At 42.7% G+C, this 17,369-nt stretch overlaps 1 protein-coding gene across 3 annotated transcripts in view; it reads left to right on the forward strand.

The window, feature by feature from the left end:
• Positions 1 to 425: 425 nt before the first annotated feature.
• The window catches only part of FNDC3B (fibronectin type III domain containing 3B), a 364,538-nt gene continuing 347,594 nt past the window's right edge, over positions 426 to 17,369 (forward strand). Inside the window, exon 1 of one of the 3 annotated variants that reach the window (XM_001085124.5) lies at positions 426 to 627. The gene's annotated coding sequence lies outside the window, so the exon portion shown is untranslated. Of the gene's footprint in view, positions 628 to 1,108; positions 1,486 to 2,284; positions 2,812 to 17,369 lie in introns of those variants that run through there. The other 2 variants (XM_001085354.5, XM_028843856.2) reach the window with 2 other exon arrangements.

Below are 17,369 nucleotides of genomic sequence, written 5' to 3' on the forward strand. Positions count from 1 at the left end.
GAAAGAGGAAGTAGAGATTTTAACTTAAGTGTAATAAAATTTGCTCATACTATGTTAGCTGTATGAACAAAATGCTGTGGGAAATAGGCGAGTAATATAGCTCACAAGGTTGCTGTGGGGGTTAACAACAAAAAGGGAAATATATGTGTAAATGAAAAAAAGTCAGTCTTAGGCTTAATTATCACTGAGTAAACATTGCCTTTACATTATTTTGGCGATCTGGAGAACCGGCAGCCCTCGCCATTCAGGAGTTGTTAGCTCCCTAAGCGTCAGGTTTCTTTAGTCTGGCTGAACCAAAAGGAGTTTCTGCTTAGCTAGGCAGGGCCGGGGACAACAGCTTCTGCGAGCCTGCGATTGTGGCGGCAGGTATACTCGGCGGTTTACGGTAGTGGGCGGGCCCCAAATCCCCATGTGGTCCCGACATCATTGACATGGCGGAATCCCCCATCAAACCCTCCTGGTAGTTATTTGAGCGGCGGCGGCGGCGGCGGCGGCTGGAGGAGGAGGAGAGCGGCGGCGGCGGGAGCAGCAAGGGGGCGTCAGGAATCCTTTGGGCTGCCGGCTGGGAAGGCGTGGGCGACCCGGTGTGTGGTGCGCCCGGAGCCCCGCGTTTCAGCCCTAGGGAAGGTAAGGCGTGCAGGAGCCGGGAACTGGAGGAGACCCGGACCCCACGCGCAATCGCCGGGTCCGGTGCACTGGAAAGCCCCGGCCTGATGCCGAGTCCGCCAAAGTGCGTCCCTGTCCCGGGAGCGCCCTGGGCTTCCCGGCAAAAACTTGGCGCCGGAGTGCTGGGGCGCCCCGCGCTCGCCTGGGCACCCCGGGAACACGGGACCCGGGAGGGGGCGGCCCCCGCCTTTCTGGGATCGGGTTCCCCGCCTGTGCTGCCTGCCTCAGGGTTTGCAGGAGTGAAAGAAACGGGTAGATTCCTCTTAAAAAAAAAAATTGGGGCAGTGGCTCGCGGCCTCCCCCCACCCCCAGCCTTCCCAGCAGATTTTGTCCGAGGAATCCGCTCCCCCTCCCGGAATCTCCGCGGCAGGAACGCTGCCCAGGAGGGGGAGGGCGGGCGGCGAGGCCGAGGAATCTTCGACGTGTCACTTTCTGAGGCTGTAGATTTCCATATGGTGGAGGAAAGAGGGCGGGTGTGCGAAGTGGGGCTGGAAGTTGGGGCCGCCTCTCCGCGCCGGCGGGGGCAGTCGGGGGCCTCGAACCCGGGGATGCTCTCGGGGAGGGTCCCGAGCCCGCGCCGGCCTGGCTCCCCCGCCCCCGGCTGGGCCTCTCCGGGACACTCCCCGCCCCGCTGCTGGCCACCTCCGAGCGCGCCACGTCCTCCCTCCCCGTCCTGCCCCCCGGGCTCCCCCCGGGCTGGGGGCGGTAACCGGCGGCCGCGGCCGGACTTGGCGAGCCTGGCGGCTGGAAGCTCGGGCGGGGGAGCGGGGCGCGGCGGGAAGGAGCGGGCGACCCGGTGTGTGGGCCAGCGGAGCTCCGGTCAGTCCGTCACCCCGAGGGGCGCCTCGGCCGGGGGTGGGGCGGGCGGGCGGAATCTGCTCCCCGAGGCGGCCAGGAGAGGCCGCGCGGACCGTCTGGTGCCCGCGGCTGGGCTGGGGCCGGCAGGCGTGGGAAGGGCCTGTCACTCTCGGCAGAAAGTGGGGCCTCGGGCTGTGCCCGCGAACTTTCCCAGAGGTCCGGGTCCTGGCGTCCCGTGGGAGCCAGAGGACCCGGACCCGCCGTCTCGGGAGACTGGGCTGTGCCGCCCGGCGGCGCCTTTGGCGGGGAGGCTTCCAGGAGTGCGCGGTCGGAGTTGGAGCTTTTGGAATCTCAGCTCCCACCCTGCCATCCCAGACGAAGGGAAGCAATGGCATTTTATTCAGACATTGCCGTTTGCAGACTTCCTTAAAAGTTATAACTTTTTATTTTCTTTTCTCCTCGACTCAGCATTTTCTTTAAACAAAATTTAGAATTTGGCCGCAATGGGTCAACGCTGGGGCCAAAAATCCACAGGTTTATCTCTCCATCCCTGCTGGTTTCTAGTCCCCCTCCCCCTCTTCCCTCCCAGGCTTAATCATATTTTGGAACGGGTGAGGTCTTTTGTTGGGTGGGCACCTCCTGATTGCTTGTCTGTTTATTTTTTAATGTGCAACTAATTTGATTTGAATTTCCTCCAGTTTCCAGGCCTTCCTAGGGAAAGCTAAGGGAGAGGGAATATGCTTTTTAAAATCGTTTTCTTTCTTTCTCCTTCTCTCTCTTTCCTTCCTTCTCCCTCCCTCCCTCCCTCCCTCCCTCCCTCCCTCCCTTCCTTCCTTCCTTCCTTCCTTCCTTCCTTCCTTCCTTCCTTCCTTCCTTCCTTCCTTCTCCTCCTCCTTGTTCTTCTTTTTTTTTTTTTTTTTTTTTAAATAAATGTGGCAGGAGGTGGGGCATTGAGAATGGGGAGGCACGGTGGTTGTGGGCAAAGAGTCAGAAGGAGCAGACAGACCCGGAAGAAAAGGAATCTGCTCTGGAATAATACTTTTTTTTTGGAGGCTTCAGGCCTTGGGCAAAATTGCTTCGCTCTGTAATGATTTCTGCTGCCGGAGTTGCTCCTCCACCCCTAAGTTAAAGCTGTGACCCTAGGTGCCTGGGCAACGCCCCACAGTGGATAGCAGCCGGGAGCGCTGGTTTTGTGCCTTTTGTGGGGGCCCTTGGTTCCCCCTCATTGGAGGCTGACTCTGAAATTTACTGGATCAGTAAATTTCCTGGCTCCCTGGGAGCAGCTGTTAACGAGGATAAAGTCTTTGGGCATGTTTCTGGCCCTGCGAAAGGACCTCACCCATGAAGGTACAATTCTCACTTTGTTTAGATACCAGAGGGGCACCCACAGGCTGACTGAGAATGAGGCATAGTTGATTAAAAAAAAAAAAATCAGTCATTACAAAATTGTTTTTAAACTCACGTGCTTTTAAAGTGTTGTGGTTTAAATGACTTTAAGATAAAAAAAAATTCATCTGTAAAGATAGTGTTCATTTAAAAGATGTTAAAACTGCAGGATCTCATCATGAAATAGGAGGTTGTAGCTTCTAATTACAGTATACACAATTTCAGAAAGATATTCCGGTAATCTTTTAAGACAGACTTTATAAATAGCGCACATCAGACGATGGGTTATATTGGAGAGCCAGTCTTCTGGGGTTTCTTGAAGAATGCTTGGGATCTGTGAGGAAGCTCTAGGCTCTTGGAGCCTAGGTAACAGTTTACTCAGTAGGAGTTTGTGCTCCTTTTGCTCAATACTTTATTTAACCTGGTAGCATTTGATTGATAGGTTCATTAGAAGCTAACTAGAAGAATTTCCCACACTTGTCAGTTTGGAAAATGAGGCCCCGGAAGGGAAAGTGACTTGTCGAGGGTCACCATTATAGACGAAAGTTTAATACAGGATTGTGTTAATAGCTCCTTTCTGGGGTATCTGATGTGTACTAAGCACTAATTCCTGTGCTTTTATACATTATCTCATTAAAATTCGAATAGTCTTTCGATTTAGGTTGTGTTATGCACTCTTTACAAATAAGGGCATTGAGATTTACAGAAATTAAGTAACTTGCATAAGATCACGTAGCTACCAACGGTGTCATCCAATGGAATTTTCTTAAGTGTTGGAAATGGTTCTGTCTGTGCTGTCCAGTTTAGCAGCCACAAGGCACATATAACTGTCTTTGAAATGTAACTAGTGGACTGAGAAACAACAGTTTAATTATTTTTTTTGGAATGGAGTCTCGCTCTGTCGCCTAGGCTAGAGTGAGTGCAGTGGCGCAATCTCGGCTCACTGCCACCTCTGCCTGGCGAGTTGACATGGATTCTCGCTCTGTGTCCCAGGCTGCAGTGCAGTGGCGCCATCTCGGCTAACTGCAGCCTCCGCCTCCCGGGTTCAAGCGATTCTCCTGCCTCAGCCTCCCGAGTAGCTGGGATTACAGGCGCCTGCCACCATGCCCGGCTAATTTTTATATTTTTTAGCAGAGACGGGTTTTCACCGTGTTAGCCAGGCCGGTCATGAACTCCTGACTTCAGGTGATCCACCCGCCTCGGGCTCCCAGAGTGCTGGAATTACAGGCGTGAGCCACCGCACCCGGCCTAAGTTTTATTTACTTGTAATTTCCACTTGTGGCTAGTGGTTACCATATTGGAGAGCAAAGTGTAGAACTTTTTGACTCCCAAATCTTTCACATGTAGCTTGGTCATATTGCTCTTTATTTTACTTTGAGACAGAGTCTCCTTCTGTTACCCAGGCTGGAGTGCAGTGGCATGATCATGGCTCACTGTAGCCTCCACTTCCCAGGCTGAAGTGATCCTCTCACCTTAGCCTCTCCAGTAGCTGGGACTACAGGTGTGCACGCTACCATGCCAGGATATTTATTATTATTATTATTATTATTATTATTTTTTTTTTGTAGAGACAGGTCTCACTATGTTGTCCAGGCTGCATACTGCTCTTCAGATCTCTTAGTTCATTTTTCTTTCTTCTATGATATCAGAAGTTACATTCAGCCCTTAAATGGAACTTAAAGACCGACTTAGCTATAGCTCAACTTTGCTTTCCTATGTAGAGTGGATAAAATATGCATATTATTTGTTAACTATTTGGTTTTATTTATTTATTTATTTATTTTTATTATTATTTTTAAAATTTATTTATTATTATTATACTTTAAGTTGTAGGGTACATGTGCATAACATGCAGGTTTGTTACATATGTATACTTGTGCCATGCTGGTGTGCTGCACCCATCAACTCGTCATTTACATCAGGTATAACTACCAATGCAATCCCTCCCCCCTCCCCCCAACTATTTGGTTTTAAAAACAATGCTTACATGTCATAGTTAAAGCTGGTGGGAAGCCGGGCGCGGTGGCTCACGCCTGTAATCCCAGCACTTTGGGAGGCCGAGGCGGGCGGATCACAAGGTCAGGAGATCGAGACCACGGTGAAACCCCGTTTCTACTAAAAATACAAAAAATTAGCCGGGCGCGGTGGCGGGCGCCTGTAGTCCCAGCTACTCAGGAGGCTGAGGCAGGAGAATGGCGTGAACCCGGGAGGCGGAGCTTGCAGTGAGCCGAGATTGCGCCACTGCACTCCAGCCTGGGCGACAGAGCGAGACTCTGTCTCAAAAAAAAAAAAAAAAAAAAAAAAAAAAAAAAAGCTGGTGGGAAAAACTTTAAATGACATGTTCTTTTTTGTTTTAATATAGGAATTGTACATAGGAATTGCTGAAAAAGTAGTCAGAGCTTGTTGGTTATTTTAGTGTAATAAAAGAGTACAAATAGGAAACAATATGAAAAGTCAGTAATAGAAAGTTGAAAAAAATGATCCTCTCATACCCATGTTCATCCGTTCATTGGACAGTTCTTTTCAGATGACTTCATAAGTATCAGTAAACCATTATTCACTTTTCCTTATGTAGCTGCAGAAGTAATCTGAAGAATCAAAATTATTCTTTTACTATCAGAGTATAAAAATCAAATATCAAACACATTGGATTCATCCATGAATTGGGAAGAATATGTGTAAGATTAAAACAGTAAGAAAGATCTGTTTGATGCAGATGATCAAATACTTTTCTGATTAGTGGATTTAATTTAAATTCATTGAATTTTAGAGTTTCATTTGCTAAAAGGAATTTCAACAACTTTCTGATTTTGTATGGAATGGTGAATATTCCAACTCATGTTAAAGTAAGCATTCTTTTATCTAGATTGGATTCTATCTATACATATCCTATAACCCAATACCTTTTTTTTTTGGTGCACTACCCTCAGGAAAAGGCAAATTATAATGTAATCTCTTTTTATTAGGATTTTTAAGAGGCAACTGCCAGGTTCAGTATAAGTATATCTGAATCTACTGTATCTTCCATAGTTATAGTACTGTCCAGGGATAATTGCAGTTCATAATCTTTAGACATATCCTGAAGGACCTATGTCTGTAAATTATCTTAAAATTGTTCTAAGTTATTTTAGTGTTATGTGAATTACATTGCTTCCAGCTCTTTGAAAATTGTTAATTCAACTGCAGGTAAGGCGTCAGTTACTGAGACTGTTCAGATAACTGAAACATCGTGTTCATACCCATTCCTGACCATTGGGACCACTGTACTATTTTCAAGGATAAGATACCACTGTACTATTTTCAGGATAATAACCATGTTATAAATAGGATTATAGTGTCCTAGTGAGTGTGACAAATATAGGAAACATGATTTAACCCATGACATATAGTTTGATTTGTAGGACATCCCCAAGTGCTTAATACAAATGACAAATTTACTATAATTTTAAGGAATAAAGATGTTTAAATGATGGACAAAGATTGAGGGCCACATCTGAGCATCAGTTTGAAATCAGAATATCTTCTCTGCCAAGGGATAACTTTACTTTCTAGCTGGGTCCTTGATAAGCTTTTGAATCTCTCTTAGTCTGGGTTTCCTCATTTTAATATAAGGAGGAAAGATCTAACTCATACCTTTTCAAATGGTTGTCACAAGGGATTAATGAGTCAGTGTATTGAAAAGTGTTTGGCAAAGCCTTATACAAACCCCATAGTTCATTATATTCCAAAGTTTAAAACTGAGCTGGTCCTATGGTATTTCTTTCTTTTTTTTTTTTTTTTTTTTTTTTTTGAGACGGAGTCTCGCTTTGTTGCCCAGGCTGGAGTGCAGTGGCCGGATCTCAGCTCACTGCAAGCTCCGCCTCCCGGGTTTACGCCATTCTCCGGCCTCAGCCTCCCGAGTAGCTGGGACTACAGGCGCCCACCACCTCGCCCGGCTAGTTTTTTGTATTTTTTAGTAGAGACGGGGTTTCACCATATTAGCCAGGATGGTCTCGATCTCCTGACCTCGTGATCCGCCCGTCTCGGCCTCCCAAAGTGCTGGGATTACAGGCTTGAGCCACCGCGCCCGGCCGGTCCTATGGTATTTCTTTGCACATTTTCAGAGACCTCCAAATTGTGCTTGGACAGTTGGAAAAATGATTTATTTTTCTCTTTGTGATCAGTAAATAAGGTCCAAGCTTTAGATGTTGTATTTTATTTTCACCCCACTCCTAATGGAATAGGTGATTTGTGACCTCTCCAAAGTTGTACTGTACGTAAGTTGTCCCATATCTGTGTTTTTGGGAAGTTGGTCTGTAGCTGGGCTAGTGTTGCTGAAGTGGGCAGGCCAGGCTTGATTCAGGGCTGTTTTTGAGGTGGGGGGGAGAAGTGCAGTCTCTTAGAGGAACTTTCAGTACTGAATGATAGAGTCATAAGGTTTTACTCCTTGTATGTTATCTTAGCCTATTACTTGAGCTTTCAGCAATTACAGCTAAGAATGGAAAAGAATCATATTTTCAGTGTAGGGGAATCTTTGCAACCTACCTGCCTTTCCACTTTAGAAATCACAATTGCCTTTTCTTCATGTTAATGAGGTTAATCCATTAAGTGGGATTTTTATGTGGTAAGACATTATTTTCAAGTAAATTAATTCTCACTCTTAAAGCTATTGAGAATTCACTTAGGTGGTTGAGGAGAAGCTTTGTACTTTAGTTTCTGAGTGCCTTTATATATGTATTTTCCCTTAAAATATATAGTATGGTTATGGCATTATGTGTTTTAAAGAGGGAGAGAATGCTTGAATTATTGTGGCTAGATAGGGGCAGGTAGACAAGCACAGGCCCAACTGGAAGGACGACTTGATGGTACTTGAGCACTTTGCAAGGTATATCCAGTGAGAGGCCAGACCCTAGTAACAAGCTCACCTGGAGGGGAGTTTGTTCATGGTGCAGGTTTAATGTCAAGGACCAGTTCTTGGAAACAGAAGGTATGTCGGGTGCCAATTGAAGATCAGGGGACAGAAATGTTTTTAAAACCACCAAGTATAAATCACATAAGATCGATAGACAGTCGTGATCAGCCATCTACATACAGATGAGGATGTTTGTCAGTTTGAAGATATTCGATTCTTGAATTTTTCTTTGTTTCTCCCCGGTTAAGATATGCAAGTTTAGCGTTCTGTCAGTGTTGGATCAGAATTTCTGATGCCCTTGGCAATACTCAGTGTCAGTTTAGACATTGCCTTCTAATTTTTTTTTTCTTTTCCTTTTTTAAGATACAGCATTTCACTGCTGCTGGAGTGCAGTGGCTCTATCATAGCTCACTATGGCTTCGAACTCCTGGGCTCAAGTGATCCTTCCACCTCAGCCTCCCCAGTATGGCTATAGCTAGGACTATAGGTTCACGCCACCATGCCTGGCTAATATTTTTTTTTTATTTTTATAGAGACAGGGTCTCACTTTGTGGCTCAGGCTGGTCTCTAACTTCTGGCTTGAAGCAGTACCCCTGCTTCAGCCTTCCAAAGTGTTAGGATTATAGGTATAAGCCACCTTGCCCGGCCCTGTTTTGTTTTTATAATATCATTAAAATACCTCATCAGCTTCAAATAACCATTTTGTGGGGTGGTGGGGGATTTTTCAGAAATGGTGTTGAGTCACAGTGTTATTTGAGGTTCTAGTAAGTATCAAAGTGTGTCTTGTGTTAAATGATTCTTTTTGAGCTTAAAATGTAATTTCATTTCAGTTACTTGTTTATTGACTCAGAATGCATATTTTGAGATCTAGACCAGGTTCTTTGTTAATGGAATATTCTACTCTGTTCTGATGTTTTTGGAATCTTGTATAGAGAACAGTATCTACCACCAAACTCCTAAGGCTGGATGGTGGTTAAGTTCAATTCTTTGCTACCTTCTGAAATTTGAGAAATACTAAAACTGGAGCACCTTCAGGCTGTGTTAGACTTTAAGCCTTCTAAATTATATTAGAATTTAAGGATACATCTTTGTTTTTACCCTGGAAAGAGTAGTAAAGATTTTCATAAAGGCCAACTAGTCATAAAAACTTACTTAAATGATCTTAACTCACAATTATGAAAAGTTTTCTGTTGAAATAATTGTCTAGAAAGTGATCTTTATACATGAACAAAGGTAGGATGTTTTAGAAATAATTGAAGATTCTAAGATCCCAGGAAATATAATGGTTTAATTTATTTTTAAGGGATTTAAGATTCCCTATAGCCTATGAAAGAGGGGTCTCTATTAAAAATAACTCCATTGTTCTAGATGTAACTAATTAGGGATTTGCAATTATCCAGGCAAGGCTAGGATAAAGTTTGGCTGCCTATTCTATATGAAAAGGTTTTACTGTAAATATCAAGTTTAAATAGATCTTTAGAGGAATATTTACCTAATTAAAAGAACAAACCACTTTTTAAGCACCTTGGGAAAAATCAATTTACTTAAAAGCAGTGTAAAAGTGCAGAATGCATTCACTGATGCTGGACTGCTGGTGGTCTTTTCATAGAGATACAGAAGCCCCTGGAAAGTCAGTGTTCTCTGTGGATTACCATGAAATAAATGTTGATTGACTCAATGCTATCATGTGAACTACAAACAGTTTACCAGCAATGGGTACAACTATATTATTTGCTTGCAAAATATATCACAACAATAAGCACAGTATCTGCCTCCGCCACCCCACCCCACTCCACTCTACCAATAGACTCCAACTATGCCTATTTATTGGTTTTGGTGTTTTTCTAGTGACATTTGTTTTGCTACTTGTTAACTTCTTTTGTCACGTGTAAGCATTTGATGGCAGATTGGTGAGAGCAGGTGTTAAAAGTTTAAGAACATCATTATTGCTTTTAGCTCATTTCTTCTGCCTTCGTGTTTGGGCAGGATTGTGGAGAGTCCTGAGTTTAGTATTTAGATAAGCTAAAATTACATGTCCTCCTCCTCTACTTTTACTAAAGCAAGATTCTCCTGGGCAGCTTAGTTCCAGGTACTGTATGAACTTGCCAGTAACAAGAGTAAGTTTCTTTTAAAAGATTTCTGGATATTTTATGTTTCATACTCAGTTACTCATATGCGACGTTTTCTAGTATGTGACTACTTAGGGGTCAGATTTGACCAGTTTTACAGTACAAGTTGTACGTATAAGATACTTAATGTATTTCTAGGACATTATGCTTCATTTTCTCTTAATATTTTAAAGGTTTTAAAAAACCCATTCTATACCTTCTATATCTTTTACTGTTTAAATCATTCAATGGGAAAGAAAATAATAAAAGTCTTTAGATGCTGTTTCTGATTTTTCGATCATGGTTTTTTTAATCTCAAGAAAAATAATTCTGATTAAGAAATAGAGGTAAACATTATTCTGAAGTAGTGAATTAGAGAACACTTAAATATATTGAGCTGGAATCCTTGTGTATTGCTTTTGGGAATGTTAAATGATACAGCTACTGTGGAAAACAGTTTTGTAGTTCATAAATATTTACACATAGAAATACTATGTGATTCAGCAATTCCATTCCTATTCCTGTACGCAAAAGAAAGCAGGGACTCAGGTACTTAAAAGCCAGTGTTTATAGCAGCATTATTCACAATACTTAAAAGGTAGAAATGATCCATGTCTATCAACAGATGAATAAACAAAATATGATATTATATATTGGAATATTATGGTACAGTGGAATGTTATTCAGCTGTAAAAAGGCAATTCTAATACATGCCATAACATGAATGAATCTTGAAAACATTATGCTAGGTGAAATAAGCCAGACACAAAAATTTAAGTATTGTATATATCTACTGGCATGAGATGACTAGGATGAGTAAATTCATAGAGACAAAAAGTAGAATAGAGATTACCAGGGCTTGGGGGAAGGGAAAATGGAGAGATAGTGTTTCATGGGTTTAGAATTTCTGTTTGGGATGATAAAAAAAAGTTCTGGAAATGAACAGTGGCGATGGTTGTACAACATTATGAATGTATGTAATGCCACTAAGTTGAATACAGAAAATGGTAAATTTTTTGTTATGTATATCTTATGACAATTAAAAAATGCCAAAGTAAATATTGAAGATGTATCCTACACAGTCTCCATATGCCTGTTTACTCCCCTTGGTCTACTTCAGGCAGGTATATAGGTAGTTATTTTTTCCTCATCTCTCTGTTGCAGTGTAAATGGAGATTTCCCTAGGCCATTTTTTGGAGATCAGAGAGTTTCCTTATTTTATTATCTGACTTAAATTTAAGAGGAAAATGTTTAAAAGTAGATCTCTGGAGGGGAAAAAAGGGCATTTTAATATCGAGATGAATCAGGGAGTTTATTAATATTTGCAGACCATGTAAGCACATGAAGATAATCTATCCTGAATAGCACAGCGAGTCATTTAGAAATCCAGGAGTAGGTGTACAATCGGACCTGTCACATTTTCTAACCTTTAAACATTGTTTTTTTTTGAGACGGAATTTCGCTCTTGTTGTCCAGTGTGGAGTGCAATGGTGCGAACTTGGCTCACCCCGACCTCTGCCTCCCGGGTTCAAGTGATTCTCCTGCCTCAGCCTCATGAGTAGCTGAGATTACAGGCATGCACCACCACCCCCGGCTAATTTTGTATTTTTAGTAGAGATGGGGTTTCTCCATGTTGGTCAGGTTGGTCTCGAACTCCCGACCTCAGGTGGTCTGCTTGCCTCTACCTCCCAAAGTGCTGGGATTATAGGCATGAGGCACCGCGCCCGGCCTAACCTTTAAACATTTTATTCATTCTTGACATCATTAGTACTGTGGAAAAACTTTGATTTCTGTTTAAGAGAAATGGTCTAAGTCATCTCTTTACTCATGTTGGAAATGCATTAGGTGTTAGAATTCTTTAGTTCCTTAGACTGTAAAACCAAATTACAAAAGGGATAGAATGGAAGAAACCACATATATTTTGTTTTATTCCTCTGAACTTGTCTCTAGCATCTAATGATTGCATAGTAGGTTCTGCTCCCTCTGTTTTTTCTTGTGAGGTATTTGATGTTGAGTGTAGCTGGATCACATTTACCAAAAGATGGGCAAGATTTTCATTTAATGTTGGGATACCAAAGCCTAAACGTCAGATGAAAAGTATGTATACTCAAAATGTCAGATAAAAATTCTAATGGAAAGATTTAAATTCAAATGCAAGTAAGTTCTTAAGGAAAATTACATACCATTGGCTACCACAAAATGTTTACCATTCATTCCGGAACTCCTGGAAAACAGTGTCAGATTACAAGAGTGTGATAGTAATGTGTACGTGCATTCTCTGTGGGTATATTTTCTTTTTCTTTTTTTTTTTTTTTGAGATGGTGTCTCACTGTGTCACCCAGGCTGGAGTGCAGTGGCATGATCTCGGCTCACTGAAACCTCCATCTCCCGGGTTCATGTGATTCTCTTGCCTCAGCCTTTGGATCAGCTGGGGGCACGTGCCACCATGCCTGGCTAATTTTTGTATTTTTAGTAGAGACAGGATTTCATCATGTTGGCCAGGCTGGTCTCCAACTCCCGACCTCAGGTGATCCACCAGCCTTAGCCGCCCAAAGTGCTGGGATTACAGGCGTGAGCTACCACGCCCGGCCTCTGTGGGTATATTTTCTTTTGTGTGTGTGTGTGTGTGTGTGTGTGTGTGTGTGTGTGTATATAGTGTGTATATATAGTGTATATACTCTTTATATAGTGTGTGTATATATATTGCTGTGTATATAAATGGCTTGATACAGCTCCACTCAATGAGCTTTTCATACCATAGCTATCACTTTTGTGGCCTACTAATTTCTCTGGCAGTAGGGTCATTACTATATCAAAAGGTATTGAGAGTCATGGTCTCCTCATATCCGGGAGCGATATGAAGAATTACTACATTGCTTTAGAATGCTCTTAAATGATTTTGGGCTATTCAAAAGAAAATGATCTCCCTTTTTTTTTTTTTTTGCATATCCTTGTTATGTTCCAGAGCCGTCATTTTAGATAACTTATTTTCTTTTCTTTTTTTTCTTTTTTGAGACGGAGTTTCGCTCTTGTTGCTCAGGCTGGAGTGCAATGGCGCGATCTCGGCTCACCGCAACCTCCGCTTCCTGGTTTCAAGCCATTCTCCTGCCTTAGCCTCCTGAGTAGCTGGGATTACAGGCATGCGCCACCATACCTGGCTAATTTTGTAATTTTTTTTAGTAGAGACGGGGTTTCTCCTAACTTAACCATTTTCTTAAATTTCTTCTAGCACTTTATCTGTACTTTTCAGAAGACTTGACTTTTTCATCGTTGCCTAATAGTCTCCTTGTCTCCCTTATTTGTGAGTAGGGGGATGATTTCTGATTTAACTTGGGGTCTTTTCATCGTGGATACACAGTAAATGTTCATTTGATGGCTGCGTGGCTGGATCCCCAGTTTGAATGTACCATTTAAACTTAGTGCCTTTCAATAAGAATGATACAGTGGACTTTGGGGACTCAAGGGGAAAGGTTGGGAAGAGGGTGAGAGGTAAAAGACTACAAATTGGTTTCAGTGTATACTGCCCAGGTGATAGGTGCATCAAAGTCTCATAAATCACCGCCAAAGAACCTACTCTCTTTGGAACATGGCCTATATTTGGCATTTTTGTGTTTCCATGATGTTCTTGAGTTTTTTCCTCCAAGTAGGGAACTAATAAATGTTTAATCAAACAAATGAAGATGAAAGGTATGAGTCACCTGTAGTGCAAAGCTAGCTTTTTATTCATTGCTATTTTAAAGAAATGAATGTTCTTCAGAGAATACATGACTTTTTTCATGTCTCTATTAGATTGTGAATTGATTTGGAAAATTCGGATAAAAAGCCGTATTTCTGTTCCATGAAAATATGGGCCCTCCATTACATGCGTTTTGTTTATTGGAGTCAGTTCAAATTATGTTAAGGGAATTATTTTTTAAAATAATGTAACTTTTCAGAGGTTTGTGGTAGTTTTAAATGATCCTTTTAAAAAATAATCTTTGTCTTTTTTCTTTTTTCTTTTCTTTTCTTTTTTTTTTTTTTTTTGAGACAGGGTCTGGCTCTGCTGCCCAGGCTGGAGTGCAGTGGTGCGATCTCTGCTTACTGCAGCCTCCACCTCCTGGGCTCAAGTGATCCTTCTACCTCAGCCTCCGGCAAGGTGCTCAGCTAATTTTTTTTTTTTTTTTTGGTAGAGATGGGGTCTTGCCATGTTACCCAGGCTGGTGTGGAAGTCCTGGGCTCAAGCGATCCGCCCGCCTTGGCGTCCCAACGTGCTGGGATTACAGGCATGAGCCACGCCTGGCCTTAAATGATCCTTTTATAAGTGAAATTCTAGAAAGGACATATTAAGGGACAGAAACCCTCTCCTCCCCCAAATGTGCCTTGCCGAGCTGTTGGAGGCTCAGCTGAAAGAGTTGATTCTGGCCAAGTGTTGGTTAGTGCTAAACTAAGCCATGGAGAAAGGGTCAAAGAGCATGCCTTGGAAAGAACTTGAGGAGAATGACCTCAGCTATTTGCAGGGGGAGTTAAAGACTGTTAAGAGAAGAATCTCCTGGGACATTATAGGGCTGTGTGTTTGGAGAGGGCGGTGCCTGTGGGGCTCTTGTTCTTTAGATCTGGGAAATCTTTATTAAGTGTTTCAGGTGAATTATATGATCAGACAAGTTTGGGGAACTCGGAGTTGGGGAGTTGGCCCTCTTGGTATTCTGTCCCTTTAAGGTTTTCAATCTAATGGCTGGAAAGAGGTGAGAATAGTGCTTAGATTAAAGGATTCCAGTTAGGAGATAGGGCAAAATTGAAGGTTTTAATCATCATATTCCTTAGAGTAAAATGATAGCCAGCTATTGGCAGTTTTATATAGAAATGAGGACACTTTTGTGCACTGTACTTCCAAACCCTCTGACCACAAGGCAGATGTAAAATGCAGTAATAGTGGCCAACAATTTTCCAGCACTCACTACTTGCCAGGCACTTTCATGTAAATACGTATTCCATCCATATGTATATTCTGTGTGTGTGTGTATACATCTATCCATTTATATACACACTTTCATTAAAAATAATTCTGGAAGATACTCTGTTTTTCTGTAGGTGTTTCCAGTGTCCACAACAGAAGCTGGTACATATTGAGTGCCCCCATAAGTGTTCATTGAGTGAATCAAAGATGAGAAGGCATACTCGAAAACATTAAAACACTTTCCTAGGGTCCCTTAGAGTGATTTAAAACCTTTTTTCAGCTGTATCTCATGGCTTCTCAGTAGTTCAGGTTCATGATCTTATTTGTATCTCTAGACTTGGCACAGTGTCTGTGTTCCCAGGCGGCTGAATACGAAGGCTAAATATTAGCTGAATGCCTTCTACGTGTTCAACCAGTCTATTGTCTAGAAAACTAAAATCTAGGCTGGGTGTGGTGGCTCACACCTGTAATCCCAGTACTTTGGGAGGCCGAGGTGGGTGGATAACCTGAGGTCAGGAGTTGGAGACCCACCTAACCAACATGGTGAAACTCGTCTCTACTAAAAATACAAAAATTTGCCAGGTGTGGTGGCAGGCACATGTAATCCCAGCTACTCGGGAGGCTGAGGCAGGAGAATCATTTGAACCCGGGAGGCGGAGGTTGCTGTGAGCCGAGATCGTGCCATGGCCCTGTACTCCAGCCTGGGCAACAGGGCTAGACTCTGCCTCAAAAAAAAAAAAAAAAAAAAAAAACCCTAAAATTTTCTTTTGAGGCTGGGCACGGTGGCTCACGCCTGTAATCCCAGCACTTTGGGAGGCCGAGGCGGGCGGATCACAAGGTCAGGAGATCGAGACCACGGTGAAACCCCGTCTCTACTAAAAATACAAAAAATTAGCCGGGCGCGGTTGTGGGCGCCTGTAGTCCCAGCTACTCGGGAGGCTGAGGCAGGAGAATGGCGTGAACCCGGGAGGCGGAGCTTGCAGTGAGCCGAGATCGCGCCACTGCACTCCAGCCTGGGCGACAGAGCGAGACTCCGTCTCAAAAAAAAAAAAAAAAAAATTTTCTTTTGAAACAATAATATTCTGGACATTTTCCAAGGGGAAGATTTTCCTAGATTGTTCTCTGTAGTAGCAACTTAAGCTTAGAATGAAAGAAACCAGAGAATAAAAGTGTACTTCATAGAAAGTAATGTATAAGAAACGCAATAGAGTGAATGGGAAAAATCTGAGGCAGTTGGTTAAACGATAGTGAAGTTTTACCTTATTCGGACACTCTAAGTGAAGTTTTACCTTATTCGGACACTCTAAACACTCTATGAAAGGGAGTCCTTTTACTCACTGGTACAACAGTTCTGTTCATCCCCAGTAGCTTTCATTTAAGTTTATAAGAATAAGATGCTATTCCTATAATTTGCACCTGGGAAAGCAAATCCTTCTATTCCTTATACTGTTTTTCTCCTTTTAAGGTTAATGCTGTTGGGTGGTTTAGGTTGTACCTAAGGCAGCCACAGGGAGGGGATGAGCAATGGACTAGAGGGTGTCTATCTCTGAGAACTCAGAAAGCAGCTCCTGCAGTTAATTAAAGGTGGCCTCAGGATTCAGAGGAGCCTTGTGCTTTCCCAGACGGCCTGGGCTAAACCTGGGTAGCTGGCAACCCTAAATGCGTCCTTTGTTAGAAATCATGTAGGGCTCGACTCCATCTTTAGAAAGTGAGTTCACTGAAGGTGAGTTAAGGACAAGGCTCTGAAGAGCGGCCTGATTTGCTTCTTTCCTTGTGTTTGTGGAGTGGTGTGGACAAAGAGACTAAGTGAAGATGCAGCCCCCCAAGGCTGTGTTGCCTAAAAACCATTCCTGGCTTCTTCACAGGAATATTCCTTGTGGTCTAGAAGGAGCTATGTGCTTCTCTGGAGATTGTTTCTACAGAATGGTGAGGACTGTTAGAACCACCTTCTTCTTTCTCTCCTGTCTCAGGAGGGAGGCTGTAAGTGCTAAAATGCCCCCGAACGGGGGCGTGGGGGTGGGCAGCACCTCCAGAGAAGTGGTCCTTAATGCTGGCTGCCCACCTGACCCCTCTCTCTACAGTAGGAGGCAGGGAAGCCTTTGCCTCCTTCCAGCTTTCAGGACTTGCTGTGGTGGGTCCTCATGATGCAGATCACCATAGCACTGAATTAATTCCTAAGAGTATATAGTTTCTTAAATATCAATATTATACCTCAAGATGTAAAGAGAACAGTTTTAAGCATCTATCAAAGGAGGAATAGATTGTAATTTTAGGATTTGAGTGTTTTATTTCCTTATATTTCTTTAAAATTGCTTGGACTCTCTTCTCTCTAACCTCACACACTTTCACCACTATCACCAAAATTTGCTTTGTATTTATACTCATTTTTAAAGAAATTACTATAAAATCAGTAATTTGGAGTCTTTTAGGAAGTTCATCTTAAAAAAACGCCCCTTTTTTTCTTTTAAAGCAAGGTGGGAGGAGAAGAAATGGATACCAATTTTTAAGGTTTATATTTTATTTCAGGCTTTGTTTAGCAATACATATCTTAATGTACTATACAATTTCCTCACTAATGAAGAAACAT

This window comes from Macaca mulatta, chromosome 2, assembly GCF_049350105.2.
Source record: "Macaca mulatta isolate MMU2019108-1 chromosome 2, T2T-MMU8v2.0, whole genome shotgun sequence".
In the NCBI taxonomy this organism is placed as follows: Eukaryota; Metazoa; Chordata; class Mammalia; order Primates; family Cercopithecidae; genus Macaca; species Macaca mulatta.